At 35.6% G+C, this 13,357-nt stretch overlaps 1 protein-coding gene across 2 annotated transcripts in view; it reads left to right on the top strand.

Annotated features, from left to right (window-relative positions):
• Positions 1–13,357, top strand: part of Arhgap15 (Rho GTPase activating protein 15) — a 606,350-nt gene that overhangs the window by 381,339 nt on the left and 211,654 nt on the right. The window lies entirely within an intron of this gene.

Here is a 13,357-nt window from a genome sequence, read left to right on the forward strand (position 1 = left end):
AATTATATAATATACAAATTATTAATATTTGGTAATATTTAACACCCAAGATAAATACAAAACTAGATCTAGACACATGCATTTGGATCACACAGGCTTTTAATTCTCTCCAGTGGGTTTTTTCCCCTAGAATTTACTGTGACATATTTTTTTTTAGACCTTAACTTGATGAATCCAATTAATTAAGTGAAATCATTCGTGTATATATTGTCTTATATACATAAGATGAAGTAGGAGATTTTCTTCAGGTGTATTCAACATGCAAAAGAATACATGACTTGTAGATTTAGTAGATGGGAAATGGAGACTGAACAGAGAAAGAGGCCTTACTTATTTAAGGTAATGAAGTTTATGTTCAGAGAATCACGTCATTAGACTTTAAAGATAGGGTCATATTAACATAGGATATTTATATAAAGTAAAAAGAATGACATTTATTAATCTTCCATTATATATCAGACATAATGTTACTTCTTTCTGAGTTATGTGCGAGCCAAGCTTACATTGATTATTACCAAGTACTCCATAGACTCTGTCTTCACCTTCACTAAAATCCTGGCAAATATCTTGTAAGTTTCAAGCAAAGAGTCAGACTTCAGAATGTGGATACTGTCATATAAACCATGGACTGCACTGGAAAAAAATATTTTCAAGTTTATACTCTAAATAGGACAAACAGATGGGAGACCAAAGTCTCTATTGTCTACACAGAAGACAATGCACATTCACAGTATTGAAATGAAAGCCGATATACACTTCATATATAACACAAGGCCAGCAAAGATGTCATCACCAAAGGATAGTGTTAACAAAATAGTGACTGGGAATATTGTTAAGCAGTCACAGTCTCCCGTTGTTTTTCTAGTGAGAAAAGTCTGATGCATAATGCATTCTTAGGAGGGAATGTTTTCAGATGCCAACACTTTACAGGCATAACTTCAATAGCTTTAATGGGAGTTTCCTGCCAGCACCTGTTACAGTACAAGGCTCTTACTTTTCACACATAATCCAAGACTGATTTGGAACAAAGTTTTGGAAAAACTAACATAGTGAAAATGTCTTATAGTGTTTCCTCACTTATAATATTCATCTTTTAATCCTTGGTCTGATATATATATATATATCCATATTTTCCATTCAAATTCTTTTCCCACCAGAAAGGCTTTGTGGAAGGCAGTAGATAAAGCAACTTGTTTCCCTACATAAACTAGTTGAACTTCTATTTAAGAATGTATGTAAAAAAGAAAGTATACTGATGCTAGACATCAACTGCTCTTCAAAAGACCCAGTTCTACAGGTTAACTGAAGAGCCAACAGAAAGAAATTAAGTTCTATGTTTACTGAACAATGCAGAGGAACTCTGAAATAGGAAAACGGACTAATATAAAAGAAGACTTTGACCATATTTTTCTCATGTCTTTAAGATCCAAATATGAATATTTAACAGATACTACATTTTAAATGTGAGGAGGATAAATCAGCATTTTTTTTCATAGTTAAGTCAATAAAAGAATTATTTAAATTCCACTTTTTTGTTTTGTTTTTCACTATAGGGTTTTTCTGTGTATCTCTAGCTGTCCTGGAACTCATGCTGTAGACCAGGCTTGCTTCAAACCAAGAGATCTTCCTGCCTCTGTCTCCCAAGTGCTGGGATTAATGGCATGAACCATCACTGCCTGGCTTAAATTCCATATTTTTAAATCAACTCCCATACTCCATTACCAAAATTCTGTAAAGAGAAACTATCATAATATTTATGCTTAAGAAAAATTGTCAAAGGCTACATAGATATACTAGCTTATGAATAGCCACTTCATTTTCAAAGTCTTTGTCTAGAAGTCTGTCTTAGAATGAAATCAGGCCTTGGTAGAAAAAAATCCTACAGCATCATTGTCCTATCTTGTCAGGATGAGGGACAGAGAAACACTTCACTTGTTAAATATTATTGAATAATAAAACTTCAGTTCAATCTGTAGAACAAGATTTTAGAAAGACCACTGGTAGGCGGCAGAGTTAGAGTGAGTAGAGAAAAAAGTCCTGAAATGATGAGCAGATAACTAAGAAGGTGTTGTCAGTGAAACATCTCACAGGAGCAGGACAGGGGAATCTAAAAAAGAAGAAAGAGTTTGTCTCCTTTCTTCCTTCTCTTTGCTAGCTGGTTCCATTACTCCATGATGTCCCCTGTGCCCCTACCTCACCTCTAGTATTCTTCCGGCAAACAACTTCAGGAGTATCATGCACAGAAAGGGTTCAGGCACCATTATTACTCTGTTGTGTGTTACCTTGAGTACATCTGGTTTTTAAAATATATTTTTTTTTCATTTTACATACCAACAGCAGTTCTCCCTCCCTCCCCTTTTCCCACCTCCTCACCTCCCTCCCACTCTACCCCCATCCACTCCTCAGAGTGGGTAAGGCCTCCCATGGTAGTCAACAAAGTCTGGCATACCAAGTTGAAGGAAAGCCTAGCCCCTCCCCATTGTATCAAGGCTGAGCAAAGATTTTAGTCATTTTGAAAAAGAAATGGTCTTGTCTCCTTTTACTATATTTTAAGCACTAGAAAGGAAAGTTTGTTGTTTGTTTTGATAAGTCAGAGAGGGAGTCACACAGATACTTCTAAGGCATATGATGTTCCCAAGCTTAGAACTCTCCTCCTTACAAGGAGTTCTGCTTGTAGAGCATGTTGCTCTGTAATTGGATGAAGTAAGGTCAGTCTTTGCTTTTGATACTCTGGCCAGTGAATTAATATAAATTTATTTGGTCCTAGGTCCATGAGGCTTTATTAAGATTTGTAGTAAATGTGAAAAGCAAGTTGGAAGTCTCTCTGACTTCAGGAGTAAGCTATGTTTGAGGCAATGTGTCTGTACTTAGGTTGAGTTATTGTGAAAGATGTCAGGTTCCTAGGAAGAAGAGGGGTATCAGGTGTAGCCAGTAGTCTATATGTAATCAGTTTCACATGTGGCTAAGGTGTAAGAGAGTACCACTGTAGAAGTAGTCAAGACTGTATTGCGTGCTGTCCAAAACAGAGGAGAGAAAAGCCTTGATGTCAGATTCTCTGGATTTCAAGAGAGAATGAAGCATCTCTAGTGACATCTGATTGTGTAGAGAAAAGCCCTGCATAGCTCAACGAGGACTTAGGACTCAGTGGAAAACACTGCACTCACACTGAGACAAGCAGCATTGCATAAACTATACCTGCAGAACAGTAGATGATCCTTTTACAATTCATTCTTGATGAAAAAATATTAAGTTGATAAGAGCAAACCATTTAAAAATTAATTGCATTTACTCATCCTGAAAATTACCCTTCTCTCCCCAAATTTATACATACATGCAGATCACTTCTTTTCTCTGTCTTAGTTTATAAGGGAATAGTAAAATGTCTATGTAAAGAAATATTTGTAAAGTGTAAGCCATTCTATTTTGTTATTTTAAAGTCAATAAGGCCCACAAATGTTCTTCCTCTCTTCCTCTCTCAATGTATTATCCTTGATCTCTTATTGTCTACTTTTATCTACTTTATCTCACACACAGATTAACAATGCTCACCCTGTTTTTACTTCCCATTAATCAAGTTCTCTCACAAAGGAATGATTTAGAGAGAATAACATGATTTCCTACTGTAGATTTTTACATATCAGCAATCTTGTCTGAAAGAAATGTTGTAAGAAATAATTGTTTCCTCAATATTCTGAAAATATAAACAAGGTCTCTGTAATTATCTTAAAATTTATCGTGGGAGCTGAGAACATAAACCCTAAGTTTTAAATTGGTAGTCTTTAATGTCTACTCTCTAATATCACTTCAAGTATCAGTTAGAGGGACTGGTTATGGATTTTCAAATATTCCTAAGCCTTAAATTTAGGCGTTTTTTTAGGAAATGGGGAAATGATAATATTCTTTAAATTTCATATAAAGAAAATGTGAAATATATGTGAAACTTTGTTTCCCATCACTGGAAAATGACATATATGATTAAGCACTCCATAAATATTATATTAATGAATATTAATATCTGTACAACATAATAGTTTACATAACTTCTTTCCATAATGATATATTAGAAAAGATGTTAGATATTAAATGTGTTTGAGTATGTGTATACATGCATAGGTATGCACATGTATTTCAATAAAACTTTCAGTGTACACCTATGTGACAAAAATCACTCAGAATCAGAAAATCTGGTTCACATTACACTAGCATTAGGTGAGTTTATACAAGGGAACATTGGTATTGGAATGCCCTTTTTCTAAGCACATGTATGTGTTCTGAGTAGCCAGAGAGTGTACAATTCTTTGATAGAGGGTTAACAACCTTAATACAGCCAGGAACGAAGCTAACAATTTCTCTCCTAGACCACTAAAAGAAGCCTTTGTGATTTTAGCAATTAGTAAATTAAACCTCAGTGTTTTGTTTGTTTGTTTGACTCCTAAAATCACAAACGTGAATGGTATTGATCATCCATGAGGGTTAGGGTTTCTAGGTAAGGGAAAGATTCTGTCTGTTCTCTTGTCTCTGTATTTGTATCTTTCAGTCTTTCCATACTGGACCTAATGGTAGAAAAGTTCATCAATCAGTTAAAATTTGGATTTCTTATGTGTGTCCCATAAAGAATTTAGCTGAAAGATGTAAAACCCAGGAGATGAGTTACAGGTGATTATGAGCTATTTTATGTGAATCTTGGGAACTGAACTGTTCTCTATAAGGGCAGCAATTACTCTTCTTAAATGATTAGCCATCTCTCAAGCACATATAGAATGATTTAAAAAGAACATATTTATATGGCACACACATACAATCCCAAGTGCTCTACAGAATCTAAGGCAAGACAGTATCAACTTGAAGGCCTACCTCAGCTGTAGTGAGCTCAAGGCCAGTCTGACAACTTACTGAGTCCCTGTCTCAGAGTACAAATTAAAGAGGAAAAAAGCTGTTGTCGTCTGGGGATATGCTTGCCTTGCCCTCACAATGCCCTGATTTCAAACCCTAGTTCTGAAACTGAATAAATGAATGTTTGTATGAAAACCAATGGTATGGGGCTTAGGCTTAATCTATAGTTTTGGAAAATGCACACACACACATACACACACACATACATATATATATAGAGAGAGAGAGAGAAAGAGAGAGATGTAAAACACATGCATACACACATGTACATACACACACATACACACACACACACACACACACACACACACACACACACACACACACGAATACATGGCTGCATATGTGTTCTGTATCAAATCCTCAACACCTAGCATTCTATTCCTATACAATGAGCTTAATCAATATTTGTCAGATTACATAGAGAATTGTGGTTCATCAACTCAAGGATGTCCATTCCCATATTCAGCTTCTCAATGCTTCTATGTAACCACAACAAACACTGTTCCACCTGCCAGACGAGGAGGAATGGACCCCAATCTCATTTTTCTGTTTAGCACAAGTACTTAAAAAAATTGAAGATGTGCATCCTTCCGTAGTCTCTCAAAAATAATCCTGCTTATGTTTCCTAAGACTCAAAGCATCCACCTGCTACCATTGTGCACAGGAGCCCCATCTTTATTCGGGAGGTGTCAAACAGTGCTAGCATGTCTCAGAAACCTGAGAAGACCACCAGGCTGAAAGGAATCACCTAGTCTGTGATTTTGGTGCGCTTGTGCTGATGGTTGATGTGCTCATCCAGGTTTGTAGATGTGTCCTTTTGTGCCTACAATTGTCTTTAGTAATCTAAGGCAGAGGTTCCAGTATAGCAGGGCTGTCTCTCACCTGAATGCGCAGCAGGGGCAGCTATGAAAACCCTCCAGGAAGTGACTAGCCCAAGGCTCCGAATTACAGGCGCCTCCCCAAAGAAGATCAAAAGTCATGCCCCACCAGCACAGAGACACTGAGAAATGGTTGAATGTGTTCTAAATTAAACTGCCCTGGTGGTGAGCGGAGATCTGCCAAAATCTTTCAATTAATCACTTTTACCTTCAGGGCAGAGTTAGGCCTGAGAGTATTTCAATAGGTTTTTATTGGAACAGGGTTATTTCAGATATTAAACTATGTTGCACAAAGTAAAAATAATGTTATTTTTAAGTTGCTACTCTTGTTAAATAAAAGTTGGCGAACATTCCTAGGGTCTGTATTGTGTCTATGTGTTTGTGTATGTGTGTGGCTTTTTCTTGTTTCAGAAACCTCATTTTTTTTTTGTCTTTTTGTTTGTTTTTGCTTTTGTTTTGTTTTATTTTTAACAAAAAAGTGAACAACAGTGAATTAGGAGGTAAATATATGCATAAAGTCATCGTCATTAATAACGTGTTATAAATAATAGAAGACAGGTTTTAAGTGTATAATTCTGCACAACAGGACTAAGTTGGTTTTCGGATTTTTTGTTTTGTTTTGTTTTTTTCCGACATCTTTAGCAGTAAGTTAATTAAAATCACCTGCATTTCCTTGGGTGGACACCAAATGGATTGCAAACAAAACCAGATTAAAATAGCTGCTGGAGCTCACGGCATACAGATGACAAGATTCATGGAGGACAGCGAGGCTCTGAAAACGGGTTCTTTTCAAACAGTTTTTGGGGAAATTTAGCTCTTGTGACTCCTCCATAAAAGCCCCTTCTAAGTGTTTTGCTGAAAGGCTAGCACGGCTTTGCTTCTGATCCCTTGATGAGTGAGAGAAATGTTTAAGAAAGATCACTTTACAGAGAGATTCAGGCTGAAATGTGATGACTGTGAGTCAAGCCAAGCCAAAAATTACAGTTCAGAATGAAAGGGGAGAGACGTGGTTTGGGAATCCATTTTCCCACATTCCTGAATCTCAATCATCCCTGCCAATGTTTTAAAAAAAAAAAAAAAAAAGCCCAATGGAAAACAATGAGGTCACTTTGTTTAGATGTTTAGAGGGAAGTAGGAGGGAGGTATTGGAAGGATGACAGCAAACATATGTATTTTACATCCATCTCTATTTCAAGTGTGATGGGATCAGAGACTAGACTTTACATAACTGTTATGACTTCATCAGGAAAGAAGACATTGCCAGTGTTTTCTCCATGCTTGTGTCCTGTTGGTCAGCCTTTTATTATATGTCTTTAATGTATGAAATAGCCTGCTGCTAAAATGTTTCAAAAGAGTAAGTATACATAGCAAAGATACAGATTACTCCTCCTCCTCAGACTTTAGGTTTCTGTAGTAATGGCATCCATGTGAAACTATTTCTTTCGTGACTCTACTAGGATACCCTATTGCCACTAAACCTCAGGTTTTCTTAGTACGTGAGCCAGCCAACTACCAGATGATGGTGGCAGAGCTACTTCTATTTATTTTCAAGAAACAAGTCCCAATACCAAAATAATGATGTCCTTACACCAGCATGATCACAGCAAAAATTAAACAGTGGAGCCTCCGCAATGCAGAGGATGATAGGAGCTGACCTTAATGCAAGGAACTTCCAATGTCAGTATTTTCCAGCTGTATGAAAGTTCCCTTGAAGATGACAACTTCTGCTGAATGATCACCAGAGTCACTTGCCAATAGTTATCTTCAAGACTGAGATTGCTCTGAAAGGAAGGAACATTCTAAAGTTGATCTAAGACTATTTGTGGGCAAAACTTTCTGTTCTCCAAAATCATTTCAGTCCGTCAACTTTATTCTGATGGCAATATTCTTAGTGATATTTCATGTTCAAACTCAGGTTCTTTTGATTTTTTTTTACCTTAGGAGATTTATGAAACTATTTCATGATTGGTATAATTCTATAAATTATAGTCATGAATACTATCCTACAGACCTCAAATTGTTTGCTGAGTTAGACTGATATATACAAGTAAGTATATAAAAAATGAGTAGCCATACAAGGAATATCATCCTTTTGTCTATCATTTCACTTTACCCAGATATTAAATATGGCATACAAATGGCTTCAATATATACCACATTAGCCATATTGGAACACTTTCCCTCATCTTTCCCCTGATTCACCGATCATTTGGCAATCCATAAGTTAAAATGTTTGATTTTAAAGGAAGTTGGCCTAGTAGTTGAAGTGGGAATATGAGTTACATTAAATGTATGGAGGTCTCATGCAAAAGCAATCACAATCCATTATGAAACACATGAAATGGACGTCATGGAGCTTGTGTGCACTGCTATCTACATTGCTATGGTTCAGCCAGTGTAGGCAAGTATCTCTCATTATGAGGAATTGGTGGGATATTTGGCAAGAACCAAGTACAAACATAGGAGACAGAGTTTAATAGTAGAGGATAGTGACTTCCCAAATGTGGAGGAGAGTGGCTTCTATTTTCACACAAGTATTTGAAGATTTCAGTAGGTTTCCCATATGTATAAAGAGTGTGGAAATGGATGCAATAAAACTAGGAAATAAATGTAATAAAAGATTTTTCAAGATGAATTTTCCCAATACTTATATCTGTACAGAATACCTGATAATATTTAAAACAGAATAATTAATTGTGCTCCTTCCCACCTCCAGGCCCCCATAACCTCTAGATACAGTTATATAGGCACATTAAGGTTTAAGTAGCACAGTACAACATCAGTAAGAAACCTACATTCTAGCACACTTACCGCTCCAGATTTTGTCCTTCTCCTTTACCCATTTTTAACTCTGGCATGATGTTAGCACCTGTCTTCCTAGTTGCCAAGTAGGACAGTGCTTTTTCAAAGTCTGCAATGGGCAAGACAGTGAGTACAGGTAATATTAATAAATAAGTATTGCTGGGCGGACATTAAATGCTTTCATTTCCTAGGCCTGGGTTGAAGGGACAGTGGTATAAGGAATGGTGGAGCACTTGCTAGTGCCTAGGCAATCAGGTAACACATAAAAAGCCCTGGAAGGTGAGCCTCATTCTGATTACAGAACCTCTGTGTTTGATACAACACTCTTCTTTATGCCTGTAGAATGTTTCCGTAGTTGTGTGTACTTTCTATTTTAAGAAATCTGAAATTCACCCCCTCTGTGAAACGAGGTACAAGATATAAAGCAATTGATTCTTTTTCAATATCACAGGCTTTGTACAATTTAAAAAGCAGTGATCCCATTCTAGTTCAATAGTCTTTTAATGGTTATTTATTTAATTATTATATATATATATATATATATATATATATATATATATATATATACATACATACATACATATATATACCCAAGTACATGCATGTAGACTACTTCTATGTTGTACCTCAAAGGCTGGAAGAGGGCCTCAAATCCCTTGAACAGGAGTTTCAAATAGTTGCAAGCCACCATGTGGGTGCTGGAAATCGAACCCCAGACTTCTGTAAGAGTAACGAGGGCTGTCAGCCGCTGAGCAATCCTCCAGCCCCCTCATTTACTGTTTTTTAATTGACCAACAAATGCTTGTCTGTCCCACTCTTAGGAGAACAAAAGTTCTGCTTTTTTATTACGTGAATCTCTCATAAATACCTAATAGATGAAAAACTCTTCCACAAGTGAGTAATCAAAAAACATACCAATAAAACTTTTACAATTACCTTAACCAAAATTAAATAAATAAAGCAACAATTGAAGATAAGGATTTTGTTATTGTCTTAAGAGAAAAGGAAAACAATTTTGCAATAATTATTTCTATCAAGCAAGAACCCTAAACATAGATATAAGAAAATATAGCTAATTATCGAAAACATAGAGAAACTGAAAATAAAGGGCTAATGAAAAAATGATAGAGAAAACCCTCAGTATTAAGGAGACATTATTAAATCTTAATGACAATAACATTTCTATAAACACAATAAAAATCATGAATTCAAAAAATAAAAGTCATGAACGATATACTGAAATAGGACCCTTTGTTAACATACTCTCTTAATATTAGAGTATAGTAATATATCAAAGAATTCAAATATTCATAATTTAATCAACCATCATTTACATACCATGCATGAGTAAAATCACTCATAGCAACATGTCAGAACTCAAGTGACATTTTTCAGCATTAAACATTCATTCATTATAAAACCAATGCATGCATCTAATTCAAGATGGTAGCTGCCTGAAAAAAAAATCTGGTTTTCTTTTCTCCAAAATCCCATTAAGAAGATGAAAAGCATATGCTTGAAGAAAAGAACAGAAAGGAAGGAAGGAAGGAAGGAAGGAAGGAAGGAAGGAAGGAAGGAAGGAAGGAAGGAAGGAAAGAAAGATGGAAACAAGAAATGAAAGAAAGAAGGAAGGAAGGGAGGAAGGAAGGAAGGAAGGAAGGAAGGAAGGAAGGAAGGAAGGAAGACAAGAATAACGCTGACAAAATCACACCAGAAATAGACTCCAAAAAGGCAGAAAGGAGATGGGATCACACATGTGGAGACATTAAGGCAGAAGAAACACTGTTCCCAGACAACGTAAGTAGGCACAGTTCTTTACAGGGGAATCCTATAGAATATCATAACCTTGAGTCAACGTATGTAATAAGCAGAAATTGGCAAAAGGTCAGTAACCAGGTATGCAAAACTAAACAAAATTCAGTCCCTCCTGCTCAGCCCCTTGCCAGCACTGTGGCTGAACGACATCTATACTAGCTTAAGCTTCTTCAGAAGAAAAAGGAACACGTTTTTAAAATCCTCTACAGCAACACCCAGTGATTTCTGCCAATGGTAAGCGGTGTTTTGAAACATAAAAAGTCAGCTGGTGAGTAAGCAAATGATACTTCAGAGAATGCGGTTCTCTTCTGAGAAATCTTTGTAATCCTGTTCATTCCAGTCTTTTTTTTTTTTATTTTATTTTTTTTTTTTTTTTTTTTAACAAAAGTACAATGACTTAGTCTCATCGTGTTCCCGATGTATTCCTAGCATGGCAAGCAAAACCTCTGTCAGCATTCACTCATGTTATTTACTGAAGAGAGGTAATGCACAAAAGTAATTTGTCCCAAACTTCACCAAAGCACAATGTGGCTACCTTGAAGACACCACTCATTTAAAACTCATACCAAGTCTAACTTTATTTCCAAAATGAGTAGTTCTCAATCCAGCAAGGATAATGTGGTCATGAAAAGGATGTCCAAAGCCACCAATTTACATTGGTTTGGTTTGGCGAAACTTTCAAAGTTCTTGGAGTAAAAAGGGAACAACACGGGAATAGCTGCAATTCAGATAATGCTCCCAGGATTTTGAGGTCGTCCTCTGTAGCCATTCAGGAGAGAGCTAATCAACTTCAAGACTGTACCTATATATTATCATTACCAGACTTCACTGAGAAGTTCCAGATTATTTTTAAAACATGCAATGCCCTCCTTTTTAATATACACTTTGTCATTTTCACTCTACTTACAAAATTTAAAAAAGTATGGTACCAGGGGTCCAGGATCCACCCAAAGCAGGAGCCACTAAGGTTGACATTATTGTTATTCACAAGATGTATGCTGTTGATATCTCTGAATCTGAAGGACTTAGAAGCCATGCCATTAGATTCAGAATGCATCAAATGTTTGACTCTATTCCCTCTTACTTTCTGGTTTCTAGCTGAAGCCACAAAACAGTTTCTCAGCTATGACTCAGTCATACAACCACAGTAGTGCCACAGGTCTGAATTACCCTCTCAGTCTCCATCACCATATTTAGGATAACGCTGTCTTCTTTAAACACTGCTGTACTTTACAATTGTTCATAAGTAATATATCTGATCCATGCTACCCTTTCAAATGGCCTTGATCATTGACCATTTCAAAAAAATATTTCTACAGAAATTTCCAAAAGAACAAGGCGAGTGCTTCTGCTGCTTAGGTTTCAACTTATACAAGAGAAAAGCAAAGCCTGGGACTCGAAGGAACTGCAGTGGTTGAATTTCAGTCTGTAGCAGAACATAGTCACTTCAGTTACACCTAAAACAATACTATGAGTCTTAGAGAAAAAGTAAAAATGTACTTGATTTTATATTGTACATAAAAGAGATACATATCAAAATGAGGCTTAAGGAAAGCTATGATTCATATTAAATTATGTTGGAATTTATTTTCACTGATCTTTTTTGACATCTCATAAAGGCTCAGCTAATTAGCAAAACAAATAAATGAGTACAAAGTCAGTATATTCATTTTTACCAGATATGGATTGACTTTTCATCTTTAATAATTCTCTTAACTGAGACTACTTTGATTCTTTTAAAGATAAATTGGAACCTCTTCTTTGGAGAACATAGACCCACATATTTCTCTTTTCTAAAAGTATTTTTTTCTCTGAATTCCTTTAAAACAATTGGTAATCTATAGAATAATTAGGGCAATTTTCATTTGGTCAAAATTTATTTTAGTAGACAGCAAATTACTTATAGTTCTTAGTTCTGAATGATATTTGTCTATATCTCAATCCCAAGTCTTCCTCAACAGCCCCAAACTACTGTCCTGAACTTCTTTGTATAGACAGTAAGGAACCAATAATGACTTCAGAAAATGCAAAACCATTATCTGCAGCTGTTTATATGTTCAGAAGAGGAAGAAAAATTTTGAAAAGAATACACAACAGTATATAAATTTTAACTTTTAAGAATACATCATCATGTTATTTTAAAGTTTTCAAATTAAGGCAAAATGCCAGTTACTGTCTTATGATGCAATATGAAAATTTAGTTTTATTAGTTAAAATTTGGTCTATAAATCATGCTAACTTAATCTCTTATCATTCTGAGCATAAACACATAAGCATAAGGGCAACTGGATCCTGTAGTAAAAGCAAGAATCAGATATTAGAAAAGTTTTAGTTATGATTGTCACATTTAAGATGCCAAATTCACATTGTCCTTTTGGCAAACACAGTAGGTCCCCTTAAGTCAACAGAGGTAGTTTGTTCATTGGGAAGAATTTTTTTTTGTTTGATGTTTATAAAATGTACTATGGCTTAGGTGATTTTCCTATTTACAGATAGGTGTGTGACCTCATCCAATTCTCCACAGTTCATACTTCTCAGAAAGAGAAAGTGTCTCAATAATGTATTGATCATTAGCGTATTCTGGAACTCCCAACTCACAATAATTAAGACGTTTGCTAATAGCAGTTCTACCTCACTTCTGTTTGACAATAGAAGAGTTCAGACTATTGGCAATAGTTGCTCTGCATTATGTCACTGACTCCTGTGATATAAATTGCATTATTCTACTGTAAGCTAATGAAGAAATGCTTTACACAACACAAAATGTGTAAAAGTATAGGAATGGTAAAGCAGTAAAATTACATTCTTTAGTATTAAAGACCTTTGTAAAGTCTTTGTTGCAAAATAGCATTAGTTTCTTCCAATTTATTTAACATTTATTATCATGAATCACCATGATTAACAATGATTTAATACTACCTCCCTGGAGAAGATGCTGGGATAATGGCCCATGCCCTTGACCAGTA

This window comes from Onychomys torridus, chromosome 4 (genome assembly GCF_903995425.1).
Source record: "Onychomys torridus chromosome 4, mOncTor1.1, whole genome shotgun sequence".
NCBI lineage: Eukaryota > Metazoa > Chordata > Mammalia > Rodentia > Cricetidae > Onychomys > Onychomys torridus.